This window comes from Onychostoma macrolepis, chromosome 09 (assembly GCF_012432095.1).
Source record: "Onychostoma macrolepis isolate SWU-2019 chromosome 09, ASM1243209v1, whole genome shotgun sequence".
NCBI lineage: Eukaryota > Metazoa > Chordata > Actinopteri > Cypriniformes > Cyprinidae > Onychostoma > Onychostoma macrolepis.
In genome coordinates, this window is record NC_081163.1 from 33,835,168 (window position 1) to 33,850,717 (window position 15,550).

The 15,550-nt window shown below is 36.3% G+C and overlaps 1 protein-coding gene across 12 annotated transcripts in view; it reads right to left on the minus strand.

Moving 5' to 3' along the window:
* Positions 1-15,550, minus strand: part of abi2a (abl-interactor 2a) — a 47,190-nt gene that overhangs the window by 31,353 nt on the left and 287 nt on the right. The gene's annotated exons all lie outside the window — the stretch shown is intronic.

Below are 15,550 nucleotides of genomic sequence, written 5' to 3' on the forward strand. Positions count from 1 at the left end.
TAAACTATATCAAGATATTTTCTGGTATTTATTGCAATAATGATATCCATGACGATAATTCATATGCATCCACTGGGAGACAAAAAATAAAAAATAAAAAATAGGGTGTTGCGAGCATACACATAATGTAATGTCTGTTTCATTCATACTGGAAGCTGGAGGGCCCTCACACATAATCTCCACATATGCATCACAGAAGAAATAGAACTGATGACATTCCAGGAAATCCCTATATGGACAAAGACATCCAGCTACAGCTGTAGCTGAGTAAAAAGAAGACAGAAACACTTAAACTGATCAAACAGGAAGACAATAAATCATTTTCATAAGAATAAAGTATATTTATAATGCAAAGCTAATCGACATAGGATTTCTGCCTCATTCTGGGATATGAAACCAGGTCTGGTTACAAAAATAAGTTATTTCAAACACTCGACTGATGTTATAAAGTGAATTTGGAGTAATAGTATGTAGTGCTGGGCGGTATATCGGTTCATACCGAATACCGGTGTTTATTTTTCTTATGATATGAATTTTTAAAATACCGCAATACCGGTGTTATTTAAATAACGTTCGGAACGCGACACACTGTTTGAGAGGGGTCTCTTTTCACTATTGCATTGAGGCAAGAACACAGCTGTATGTGCTACTAAGCGTGAAAGTTCTGAAGCTGTAGAACTAGTAGAACATGATGACAGAAGAACTCTTCCACAATATCCACCGCGCGCCGCCACCAGCTCCCGCGTCTCACACACACGAGCGTGACTTTAGCACTATATTTAGCAACTTTCAGACCCTTTTAGCGGCTTTTTTCGATAGAATATACAAACTGACAAACCTAGCGAATGTTTTGGATAAACCTTAGCTATGGTTCAGTTGGAAGATGTCGCCAGTGCTGCCCCGCGAGCGCGAGATCTGACTCCCGGCGCAGCGTCGCGTCTCTCTGCGTCTGTTCTGTGCAGCGAGCGGCAGAGAAGCACCGCATTCATTTGGCCGTACCACGACTGTTTGGAATTATAAATATGAGCATAGTTCGTCTGTTAATATTATGCACTTTTTTTTTTTTAGTTTACTGAGACGCAGGCAGTGCTCTGCATGAGACAAAAAAGTAATATAGCCAAAACCACCGCATAGCCGCTCTTTAGTGTAACGTTAGATGCATGTTGATTTTATCAGACGATGTCCCGATTATAAATGAGAGTGACTCCTGGTTAACATGTATTAATGGGTCGTGTTTAGTCACTATTTAGTGTGGAATTTTTCTACAATATTCGCTCATCATGACAGTAAAATAGGGCATTCTAAGTCAATCTACTGCAGTTTTTCCTCCCTCAATCAGTAGAAAATGTGGTTAACACCCGATCATGCATAAAAAAAATAAATACCGTCATATACCGTGAAACCGGTATAATTTTGAAAAATACCGTGATATACATTTTTGGTCATACTGCCCAGCACTAATAGTATGTCAATAAAACTCTTTGTTGGACAACAGGTTTGTAAACAGACTCATTCACATGCAAAACTGTATTGCACAGGTGATATTGTAGTATATTTATTCATTGCACAGAACGATTTTTTGTCGCACTGTACAATCCTGACCAAACCAATTCCAGATTGTAAAGGCAGCTCCTCATTTAGCGATAAACTCCTCCTCAGTTTCACGTCCACCTTCCACCATGCCACTCTGCATGGTCGCACACAGAAATATGCCAACAGCTAGGTTTTATTGTTGTTATCGCGAGAAGACTAATTCTTATCGCGGGTAGAATTTTTACCAGTATATTGCAAACGATAAGATATTGCCCATCCCTATTACTGACTAAAACATTTGAATGGTAGGGTATATGCCCTGAAATCTTGAACTATGATTAATGAAACAGACATTTCTGAAGGAAATTCAAAAAATGTTAGATTAAAAAAGCAACACAAAATACAGTGAAAGCACGTCTTATATACAGGCGCTGGTCATATAATTAGAATATCATCAAAAAGTTGATTTATTTCACTAATTCCATTCAAAAAGTGAAACTTGTATATTATATTCATTCATTACACACAGACTGATATATTTCAAATGTTTATTTCTTTTAATTTTGATGATTAGAGCTTACAGCTCATGAAAGTCATGAAAGGAGAAAAAGAACTGGACTGTTGCTCAGTGGTCCAAAGTCCTCTTTTCAGTTGAAAGTAAATTTTACATTTCATTTGGAAATCAAGGTCCCAGAGTCTGAAGGAAGAGTGGAGAGGCACAGAATCCATGTTGCTTGAAGTCCAGTGTGAAGTTTCCACAGTCAGTGATGATTTGGGCTGCCATGTCATCTGCTGGTGTTGGTCCACTGTGTTTTCTGAAGTCCACAGTCAACGCAGCCATCTACCAGGAAATTTTAGGGCACTTCATGCTTCCTTCTGTTGACAAGCTTTATGGAGATGCTGATTTCATTTTCCAGCAGGACTTGGCACCTGCCCACACTGCCAAAGGTACCAAAAGCTGGTTCAATGACCATAGTGTTACTGTGCTTGATTGGTCAGCAAACTCGCCTGACCTGAACCCCAGAGAGAATCTGTGGGGTATTGTCAAGAGGAAGATGAGAGACACCAGACCCAACAATGCAGAAGAGCTGAAGGCACACTATCAGAGCAACCTGGGCTCTCATAACACCTGAGCAGTGCCACAGACTGATCGACTCCATGCCACGCCGCATTGCTGCAGTAATTCAGGCAAAAGGAGCCCCAACTAAGTATTGAGTGCTGTACATGCTCATACTTTTCATTTTCATACTTTTCAGTTGGCCAAGATTTCTACAAATCCTTTCTTTGTAGGGATGTAACGATTAACCGCGAGCCGGTTGAAAATCGATTCAAATATGTGACGATTCAAATCGGTTGAGATGCGAAACAAATCGCGATTCAATTAGGGTAGTTTATATGAATGCATGTCTGAGGGGAACTTACTGTCTTTAGAAAAGTTTAGATGGTATTTTTCTTCTCTATTCATCTTGCCTCTGTATAATGCATATTAAAGTTCATAAGTGCAGCGCTGCTTTGTTTACAGCGGAAACCAAGGAAACGCTTAAAGCGCCACCTGCTGGCAGAGAGTGAATCTGCGTCTCATTCAGCTCGTCTGCTCTTTCTATGTATAATTTCACAAAACTGAAGTCATACCAGTCTGTTTTTGCTTCAAATTTCGAAATTATACAGTCTAATTTAGGTTAAAAACTGCTCCTGCTGCATGTATGCAGCATCTGTTTGGATCATGATTAAAATGCAGTGGTTGCTTCTAATTTTAAATGGAAAGAGCACAGACAAAGCCTTATTTAGTTTTTATGAAGAGATTTCTTTTATTTATGTTACTTATTTATTTGATTTGGGGCTTGTTTTAAAATTTCAGTTTAGTTGTTATTTACATTTACATTATATTTACATTTTGTTTTTTATCCAAAGTGACTTACAAATGAGGACAATAGAAGCAATCAAAACCAACAAAAGAGCAATAATATGCAAGTGCTATATTAGTATATTATTATAGTGTTATATTTCAATTTCACAAAGAAACGTGCAGCATTTTGTCCAAGCAATAATAAAAGAACATATTTAATTTATAATTTGTCTTAAATCTCATTTTCTTAAAAAAAAAATCATGAATCATGAATCGAATCGTGAAATCAAAATCGTGAGTTGAGTGAATCGTTACATCCCTATTTCTTTGTATTGGTCTTAAGTAATATTCTAATATTTTGAGATACTGATTTTTGACTTTCATGAGCTGTAAGCTCTAATCATCAAAATTAAAAGAAATAAACATTTGAAATATATCAGTCTGTGTGTAATGAATGAATATAATATACAAGTTTCACTTTTTGAATGGAATTAGTGAAATAAATCAACTTTTTGATGATATTCTAATTATATGACCAGCACCTGTATTTGTACCTATTGCACAGCAATAAATAAGATAGAATTCTAATTGTTAACCAAAACATTATATCAAATTAAGTGATTTTCAAAAAAATTCCATTGCTACCAACATATACTCACATTAAATCCAAAGTGAATTCTACAAATGAATGTATTATTCAATATATTGACCAAGCCTACAATATATATAGCCCTAATATAAAAAAATATATATATAATTATGTATACACAGTATATGCATTTGTTTCATTTATTTCAAGTTAGTTGATTTGATTAATTTGTGTCTTTTCTTTTCTGTTCATAAAGACATCTAACGTTAAACTTGATTGACCGTTCTACATTTATACCATCTGCACTGTGATTGGCTGGATTAGTTCTACCTTGTTATTGCGACACTCACACTACAAGATCAGGTGGTGATAATATCAAACAGGTTTGAAAATATCGTAGTGTCTGTGACTGCTCGAGACAGGTTCGGATCACGTTGCTGACCTGCTCATACTTAACGAACTTCAGCGACCGCAATGAGCTGCGATCCAGGGTTTTTTGTTGCAGACCTTGAAAAATCTGTCTGCAAAAGCAAAATCCAGCCAAAAGTCCTGTAGTGCGAGCTTGCCATAAGACAGAGCTTCTCCAGACTAAGCTGTAAAATGTAAGACACAACAGCTCCTATGAATGCAGTCATTTCAACCGAGTCAATATCACAGACATCAGTTACAGCAGAGGAGCACATTCTATATAACAGGTCACGTATCAAACAGCTGTGGACTCTTACAAATACTGACAACAGACAGTTTCACTTCAGCACTCCCTCCATCACACTCTCGTTCTCTCCTTCTTACCATCGCTGTCACTTTTTTCTGTGTGTGTGTGTGCGTTTGTCTCTCTTGCTCTCTCTCTAGCCAGTGTTTTGCCTGCCTGTCCCTGACACACTGTCTATTAATCTGACCTAGTTGGTCGTCTGGTTTCTCTGGCCTGAGGAGAGGGCAGCACTGCACCATGAAGCTGGAGGACAATTCACAAAAGAAACGCCTGCTTGCCTCTTTTACATCTCACTAAATTCACAAGAGGGGTGAAAAACAGAGTGTGGAGGAGGAGGAGACAGAAAGACCTGACTGCTGAGTCTGGACACAGCTCCTCCATCTTCTGTGATGCAATCACTCTCAGACAGTGAATAACTGCACACTAAAACGTGAGATACGGGCCTCGCTGTCCTTTTCCCAAATGGCAACCAACATCTGAGTCACACTCTAAATGCTTCATTGCCATTAATGATGCAATCAAGATGACTTAAGAACTGAAAAGCATCCCTGAGAAGCCGTTTAAAAAAAAGTTATATGATAAACAAATTACTCTAGTATGTGATCACTGCTAAAACAATCCAGTGTGAATCATAATCTGCTCAGAGAGTAATAATTACTAAAATAACAAATACAGCGAATACATGAACACAGCATGAAGATAACAAAAGCTATGACAGAGTGTTTAGAAGTGCAAAATAAAGAGAAAGTTTTGTTTAAGCAGCACATTAAAAATCATTTTAATATTCAGTGTTCCCCAATATATAATATAGGCCTAGCCTATTAAGCAACACTGTGAATATTACAGTGATTTTTGCACAATATATTGTATCCACTACAGTTATTCGCCTCAAAGGAGCCTACAGGAATGTATCTGAAGGAACACACAAAGGGGATTTGTTTATTTCAACAAGCATCTTGTTAGCAAAGAACTTTACTTTGACTGGTTTATCACCTGAGAACACACAATACACAGAAAAGAAAAAAAGCAGACGAACAAAGCAAATATTTCTCCAGTAAGTATAGTCACAAAGTTTGCCCTCAAAGAAAAGAGTCCTAGTGCCAGGAGATGAAAGAAACCAACTGCCATCCAGTCCATAAAAGGAGAGGCATTCTTCTCCAAGACTCAGTCTGGCATCGACTTGACAAACTATCCTCTGTGATAATGTCCTGGTCGTAGTACATCCAGTGCAGTTCAACACATACAAACCCATTCTGTGAATAAATAACAATTCAATCACACACTCTGAGAAGATAAATCCCAGGGTTTATTACAGACAGTTTCAACTCGTCCACCCCCAGTAGAGCGAGCATAGGCAGAAAACCACTTTTAGCACACTTCATTTTGACATGTCTTTCATTCATGTTCAATTGTCATGCGGCACAGACACCATCATTTCTGCATCCATCATGTTTACGGTCTAATTACGGCTGCTTCTGGAATGACTGTCCTGCTGCTAGCAAACTCAGCATGATACGTTGTACAAAACGCTCTGAGAAAAATAGCACTGACAATTATCGGCTATTACTGATACATCAATGGCCAGTTTATCATCTACTGAAAAGAGGACTGTCATCCTTATCGAGATCGAGAACAGGGAATCTGCAGAGTTTTTAATATTAAATGCAGGACTTTAAGACCTTTAAAGACCTCCACAAATAAAATTAATATTTTGTGTTCATTCAGAACAAACCAACACAATATCAAAATAAATAGTGTATCTCAGATACTTTAATAAAGTGACCCTATTATGGGTAATGAAAGGTTCATATTTTGGTTTTGGGAGTCCCCAACAACAGGTTGACATGCATGCAAGGTCAAAAAATCTTATAATTTGTATTTGTTTTTACCTTATTTGCTCAACGACTCCCTAACGATTCGCTCAACGATTCATTTTTCCAAACCCCTCCTTTGAGTGACGCTAATCTGCGGTGATTGGTCCGATTGGTCTCATTTTCATTTTATCTCGTCTGTAATGCCTGATAAAGCAGTGTTTGTGACCGTGTTTGTTTTATGAGCCAAGAGCGCATCCACGAGTTATACACCTGACTAGTGCATAACTTGGTTAAAAAATTTTTCAAAAGGAAAATTATTTTTTAAATGTACACTGTTCAAACTAGGCTGCTTATGTTGAAGTGTTTGGGAGGTGGCTTTTAATGATGAGACCTTTTTTGTAATCAGGCTCTCAAAAATGATATAAAAATTTGGATTTAGATTTATCGACCAACATGTTGGTTATCGGCTTTCAAATATAAAGAATTATCGGTTATCGGTATTGCCCAAAATTTTCATATCGGTGCATTCCTATCAAAAATCCATAATAGGGGCACTTTAAACAGGCTGGGGAAGACTTTCAACAAGGAATAACTGTGGAATTTCTAGGGGTGGGGGGAAAATCTGATTCTAAAAGCTAGCGTATGGAAGCACTTTGGCTTCCATGAAGTTGAAGGGGGAAAGACCCTGGACAAGAGCCACACTATATGCAAGTTGTGTCAAGCCAAATTAAAATATTTTGGAAACAAATATGAGAAACCATGTTACAGTCTGTATTAATTTACTACAAGTATGCTACTACAGACACGCGTTTCATTTCCCGATGGTTCTTTGTAACCTTGTTGTTGACTTGCCAAATCACTTCCATTTGTTTTATTTTATTTTTTTTAAGTCAGACCATTCTGTTTTTGCTTCAAATTTCGAAATTATACAGTCTAATTTAGATTAAAAACTGCTCATGCTGCATGTATGCAACATCTTTGTTTGGATCATGATTAAAATGCAGTGGTTGCCTCTAATTTTAAATGGAAAGAGCACAGACAAAGCCTAGCTTATTTTGTTTTTATGAAGAGATTTCTTTTATTTGTGTTACTTATTTGATTTGGGGCTTGTTTTAAAATTAAAATTTAGTTTTGTTATTTACATTTTGTTATCTAGCAGACGCTTTTATCCAAAGTGACTTACAAATGAGGACAATAACGGCAATCAAAACCAACAAAAGAGCAATAATATGCAAGTGCTATATTAGTTTATACAACAGTTTGTTCTGGTTCTCAAATCTGATTGGTTGAGAACCGTGAGATATTGTACTGGTATAGCTACAGGAACGCCCTCTCACGATTTTTGTAATCACTCCACTTGTTCTAGCCATGTCTATCTATGTTTTGTCTATCTAGTGTCATGGCGGATGCCCAAATCCACTATAATTTAAAAATAATACCGTTTTGTGTCACGGAATGTAGTTTTAAGGATTTTTTTTAGGCGAGAATGTGCTTGCTTGGACTTATATAATTAAAATATAATTAAAATATGCGGTTTGTTAATAAAGATAAGGTCTATTTGAAAATTTGCTTCAACGTTTTTGGAGACAGGATCTCAAGCTGTTCAACGGCAGTTCGGCGCTCATTACACCCGCAGAGAGAGCCAGATCTTCTGCAATTTACCGCTGGCTCTGATGTCTCTATAGTGGTTAAACACGAGATATAAATTCATGTTGGGTAAATCTGACGGCCAGTCTTTGGTCTCATTGAACTATTATTTGTTCCAGAGCAAATAGTTTTGGCAAAAGTTTATCATGTTTATGTAAATGCAATGCTGTATCGCGGTGTATAGTGTTATATTTCAATTTCACAAAGAAACGTGCAGCATTTTGTCCAAGCAATAATAAAAGGACACATTTAATTTCTAATTTGTCTTAAATCTTATTTTGTTAAAAAATAAATAAATCGTGAATCGAATCGTGAGTTGAGTGAATCGTTACATCTCTATGCATCGATAGTCGTTTTATCATTGCATCGCAGCCCTCTGAATCGTAATCGAATCGAATCGTAAGGTGCCTAAAGATTCCCACCCCTAGGAATTTCCGTTTCCTGAGGCTATGGATTACAGGTTCAGTTTCTTGCACAGACTGATCGTTTCACTTCATAATCCCCCAATTTATCGTCAGGAGGCACAGGCATTAAATTTGCGGTCCTTGATATACTTTTTCTTTATTCTCAAACACAGGCAGCCGCTGACTTGCATTTTACGAATCATCAAGGCCTACGGTTACAGTTACAAATCTTCTTTACTGTTCCACTCAAGAAAAAGTTATCTATATCTTAGATGACCTGAGGGTGCGTAAATTACCAGCAAGTTTTCATTCTTTGGTGAACTCTCCCTTTAAAACCTCTTCACAATGAACGTTACGACTTTTAGACTTTTTATGACTTTTAAGACACTTTGTAAGGACCCTTGGAAACCCTGAAGAAGGTTGTTTTGAGTTACTTGGAAATATGGGCGAGTAACCCAGTCTGCTTCAGAACATCTAATAAGTTTGAGGCAACAGTACTGTTGAGTCACTGTGCTATTTAGCCTAATGAATCAAGATCTAACACTAATGAGGTTCTCAAAATAAATCAATTCTGTCTTTTGCCATACCATCTTCTTAGATGAATATGTAAAACTCTGCGTCTTCTCAACTTGGAATCGAAGCCAGAAGAAAAGTGTGTCACCTTATCTCCATGGCTGCCATTAAAACAAACATTCTGGAAGGGCGTAGGATTCAGAGCGGACCACTTATTTCACATCATCCAAACATGGATCCAATTACAACTGGGACTCTCCTCAGCAAGAGATAATCGAAACAAGCTGGAATGACCTGGAATGAATACAATAGCCCACCAAAAAACACACACCTTAAACACGTGAAAAACTTCCCACAGGCTTGTCATCTTTCTCTCTATAATCCAAGCACTGACACTTCAGAACTAAAGCCAATCACTGACATTCACAGACTCAAATCTGACATGCAGGCCCGGAAAGCTTGCTTGAGGCAATGAAAGCAAGCATATGATTTGGCTGATAAAGATAAGCAACTGATGTGATGAATCCAAACAGTCTGACATCTCTTTAATTAACAGAGCTAATAATCTATACAAGCACATAACCCTGACTCCTCCTTCCTTATCCTTCCTTTCAAGCTCTGGCCCAAAACCTATGAGCTACCTTAGAACAGCATTTTTAGGCATCACAGGGACTAGTGGTTGAATGGATCGTAGATCCGCACGGACCAAGCCCCATGGTTCGGCAGATTAATTGCAAAATTTAACCATAATAGAGTGAAAGTTTATCATTTGCACGTGTTTACACACACAAGCGATTTTAAACCATTCCAGTGAAAGAAAAGGTGAAATGGAACTCAATTTGTTACAGGCACATTGTTTTCTATGTTCACGGCCGCACACTCAAAGCGTGCATACGCAGAGTGGTGCGTCTCAGACTGAGTGCGAACACTGAACTGAATCCTCTTTCGTATCTCCTTCACTCCTTGCCTTTGAACAGATACAGATGCATAAAATGACAAAATACCGATCTCGACAATCATTCTGGTAAATGCAGTCTATTTTGAACAAGAGCAACTGAGAAAGAAATCATTATATTGGATCCATGCATCAGGTCTTAAAGGGGCAGCAGCCTATAAATACCTGTTCATGCTCATCAAACAACAAAACACATTTTTGACAAAGATGAATCTATATTTAATTCCTTATTTTATTTGTAACATTGTTCTGTTGTATTTATCCATGCTTGTAATTTGTGTAGTTCTTCTTATTTTTACTGGCTGTTCATTCGTCCCTTTAATCATGTTTGAACTTTCCTAGGCTAGTAGTTTTTGCTGGGGTATCAAAGAAGTACTTCGCTTTAAAAGTGCCCCTATTATGGATTTTGGAAAATTACCTTTCATGCAGCGTGTAACAAAGCTCTTAGTTGAATGAAAACATCATGCAAAGTTTTAAATCTGAAAGTACACCGTGTATAAAGTTATTGTCTCTCAAAAGAAAGAGCTGACTCTGAATCATTGAAACGAGTCGTTTTTAAAACGAATCCCAAGTTGACGTGAACATGAAACATTAGCATATTGCCTGCACAGACCTGGGAAAACTTGATTTCCGCATTGGTCTGAATGAAAATGCAAATTCATTCTTTGCCACAAGGTGTCACTTTTGGAGCGTTAAAAATAGCCGTTTCCCTGGTAACACTGTACACAAAGCAGCACTGCTCACAAACACTGCTTTATCAGGCGAGATGAGATGAAAATGAGACCAATCACCGCAGATTAACGTCACGCAAAGGAGGGGTTTGGAAAAATTAATCATTGAGTGAATCGTTTGGGAGTCGTTGAGCAAATAAGGTAAAAATAAATGCATATTATAAGACAATGAAAGTGTTTTTTGACCTTGCATGCATGTCAACCTGTTGTTGGGGACTCCCAAAACCAAAATATCAACCTTTGATTACCCAGAATAGGGGCACTTTAAGTAATGGAAAGCAAAGTTACATTAAAATTTTTATTTTTATTTTCTTGCTGATCTGAAAAATGATCCGATCAGTGGCTCAAAAACCATATGATCCGAACCGTGAGATTTGTGATCCATTGAACCACTAGGATGATCTCAATGCAAACTGTTCCAAAACTTAACTATAGCCGCTTTTCCACTATCGGGCTGAACGGTTCTAAGAACTGTCAGGTACGGTTCCAGTTGTATTTCCACATGAGCCTGGTACGGTGCGGCATGATTACAAACCGTTCTCGGCCCGGAATTCTCAGCACGGTTGGACAAAATTCTGTTATCATTTATTTTCCCTAATGTTATTGAAACTGTACAATTTTGAAGAATGTTGGTATCCAAAAAGTTTTTTTTTCTATTGACTTTAATTCAGGGTTCCCACTCTTTCATGAACACCAGATTCAAGGACTTTCAAGGACTTTTTAAAGCACCATTTATTTCATATCAAGCACCTATCAAATTCACACGCCAGCATATGTAGTGTCATGAAAGACCTTACAGTACTTAACATTTCACTTACACTTAACATTTACATTAAAAATTTCTGAGTCATAATGTTTTGAAAGTGTAGGTTTCGTAAATTTAGACCGTTTTAAGCAGTCGTGTTCTAAGGAATTTAACGAAATCCATTGAAATCAATACTGGTAATATTCGAATACAATTTCCAAAATATTGATAAAATATGCATCAAACTGGTTTTTGCTGTAGTTCTTGTACAAGATTTCAATTTGAAAGAATTTCGCGATTTTTAAATTAATAAAAATGTTAAATGTTGTAATAACACTGTAAAACCTGTTAACATTAAAATTTTGCACATTCTCTCAATAGAGACGTTACTCATTAATAAATAAACTCAAGTCAAAATTATTATTGTAAATCCCATTTTTTCATCTTTAACCTAGAGGAATGCAGGTGCTCATACATGCAGCTGCTCAAAACTTCAATATTTTTAAAAAAATATTTCATGAAAATTTTAAACCTTGTACATGTGCAAATCTGCAAAAAAAATATAAAGAAAATAAATGTAAAAAAAAAAATAGGACTTTCTATTTGCTTTTAAACGCTTTTCACATTTACACAGTTCTACATTTTCTCCTTAGCTCCATGTCGCAGTAAGTTCTGGGAGTTCATTTTTAGTCCATCTCCTGTCCTGAAAAGTCGGTCTTGCAGAGATTGACAAAAAATGAGCTCCTAAAACTTACTGCCAGATTCTGGAAAATAAATTCTTCAAACAGTGCTACATGAGGATGTGGTGCTGGTCCTTCAAGAGTCAGTCACTCTCAACTTATCGGTCTATAAAGCCTATAAAAAAAAATAAAAATTGTCTTTCACAACACTTCAACATGTTATTCTTATTAAGTGAGGGTCATTTTTTAGCAAAGTCTCTGAGAACCTGACAGGGAACATTTGGATTAGGCCTAAACTGAAGGCTGTACCAATAGGAGGCAGCAAATTTACACTGCTTACTAAAATTGTTCATTCAAATTCAAGACACCACTGCATGTATTGTTTACAAAGACAATCCCATAATGCAATGCAACAAGCTCAGTTGGAAAAAAAACCTATCCCAGATGGCAGACAATAAGCATCAATAAAAATAAATTAATACTTTCACTCAGCAAAAAAGACACTATTAAGTGACAGGAAAGATATTTATAATGTTACAATTGCTATTCTTTTGAACTTTCTAGAAAACGAATGTTTCCACTGAAAATCTGCATATTAGAATAAATCCTGGAGGATCACGTGACACTGAAGCCTGGAGTAATGGGCTGTTGTAATTTCAACAAAGAGATATAATATTATATTTAAAAATATATTCATTTTCTAAAATTGATATTTATTTTTAAATTGTAATACTATTTCACAATATTACTGTTTTTGCCGCATTTTCAAAATGCGATCAAATAAATGCAGCCTTGGTGAGCATAAGAGATTTCTTTCAAAAACATTAAAACATCTAATAAACCTGAACTTTTGAACAGTTGTGTAAATGGACTATTTTACATAATATCTGTGTGCATGTAAATTTATGCTTTTTATGAGTATCACACCATTAACTTAGCAAACACTACTAAAGTCAACTGTGAGTAGCAGGGACTACTCACAATTGACTTCAGTAGTGTTTGCCGTTAGCAAATGTGCTTCATGTGAAGGGAGTTATTTGTATCATGCACACAACTGCTGCCTATAGCGAGCTCCAAATGGTCACTAATGAGGTGCTGTTTGAGTTATACTAATCAGGGGGGCGTTTCCAAAAGCAATTGTGGCAAGTTCCGTCATTACCAATATAGTTCAATGTAACTTGCGAACACAGTTGGCTAGTGATGCTTTTGGAAAACACACCTCAGTTCAGTTACCCCTGTGAGCAGTCTCATTTCATTCACGTCTCTGTTCTAAAAGCCAGTAATCTAAATATTTAAAATAAGGCCTTGGCGCTAAAAAAAAACATTGCAATGAACTGCTAAGCGAGAGTATGCATGCATCAGTGCTGAGAATCACAAAACTGCTTTTGGCAATCGCAGGATATAACAGCTTCAGGGATGGGCTTAGCAGCACATGAGCACAGTGGAGTGGGATTGAGAGAGGGCTTTACGTTTGTAGGTGTCTTAACACTGATGAAACCCGTCAAGATTTCTGGGTGATTTCAGTCAGACTGACTGGAAAGTGAGCATGTACTACACAATATTTATTTTACTTTAATATAATTTCCCATGCACATACGAAACATAATGTTAAATATAACGGCAGTGTGTTATACCTATAGGGTTGCAAAAAGGTGGAAAATTTCCAGTAAATTTCGGAAACATTCCAGGATTGTTTGGAATTGTCCAGGGATTTTTGGAAAGTTTCCAGAAATTTTCCACCCCTTTGCAACCCTACCATCTTTAAATTAGTTCTGTCAAACAATTAATCATGATTAATTGCATCCATAATAAAAGTTTCTGTCTATATAATATATGTGTGTGTGCTGTGTATATTTATTATGTACATAAATACACACACATACATATATTTTAAAAGTATTTACATGTATATAGACATTTTTATCTGTGTATATTATAAATAAATATAATATTTTCTTCTTATATATATATATATATATATATATATATATATATATATATATATATATATATATATATATGAAAAGTTCAGATGTAAAAGCCTCTAGATGCCATTTGAAATTTTCTTCTAAAATGAGCATTTTTATCAGGCTCTGGTGTGTAGGTTCAGTAATTTCAATTTAATGGCATAATGGCTGGAATCTGAGGGTGCAAAAAAATCTAAATATTGAGAAAATCACCTTTAAATTTGTTGATACATTTACGGTAAGAAATTTACAAAATATCTTCATGGAACATGATCTTTACCTAATATCCTAATGATTTTTGGCATAAAAGAAAAATCGACAATTTTGACCCATATAATATTTTTTGACTATTGCTACAAATATACCTCAGCGACTTAAGACTGGTTTTGTGCTCCAGGGTCACATTTTAGAAGAAAATTTCAAATGGCACTTAGAGGCTTTTGCATCTGAACTCTTCATATATATATATATATATATATATATATATATATATATTACACACATGCACGTTTTGATATATACACATCATAAATATACACAGTACACACACATATTATGTACACACAAACTTTTATTATGGATGCGATTAACCGTTTGACATCACTGCTTTAAATATATATATATATATATATATATATATATATATATATATATACACTCAAAGATAGTGTAACGGTATGATATTTATATTGAATTTAATATATGTGCTTTATATTAACCATTAGTCACCCTGCTAAAATATTGGCATCAACCATCAAAAAAAAAAAAAAAACTATAATGGTAGACCACTAAAACTGACCCTAGTGTGCATCACTGCACTAAAACATTCATTGTAGTACATTAACATTTAAATCAATATAGATATGACTAGAGTGTGCCAGTAAATATTAAATAAGAATTTTGAAGAATTCCTGATCATGACTGACATGAGTGTTCAAGCACAATACAAATCCCTGAAGCGATTTACACTTTACAGAAAATCTGAGTTAAATAAACCTGCGATGACAAATGACATCAGTATGGAAGACTTCTAGCAGTCTGTCAGATTCCTCCTGCACTTGTTCGCTATGATCACGAGTAACAGAAAGTGTCACCGGTCTATAAATGTGTAAAAACAAACGATAAGTTGATTTGAAGTGCGTTATCAGATGTTTCACTCGCGCGGAGAAACAGAACAAAGTTTGCCAGCGCGAGATTATCATGTAATCACTATTATCGACGCGCTACAATCACTGCAAATCTGAGCGCATCTCTCGCAAAGTAGTCTTCGCGTAGTTCACAGCCTCACCTAAGAGTGCTATAAACTTTTACGGTTGATCTCGACAAGGGATCGCCGCGGTTGCGTGCATGCATTTAGTAGTTGGTGCTCAGCTTCAACAGATGATCAACAGCCTCCACATAGACACTAACAGCT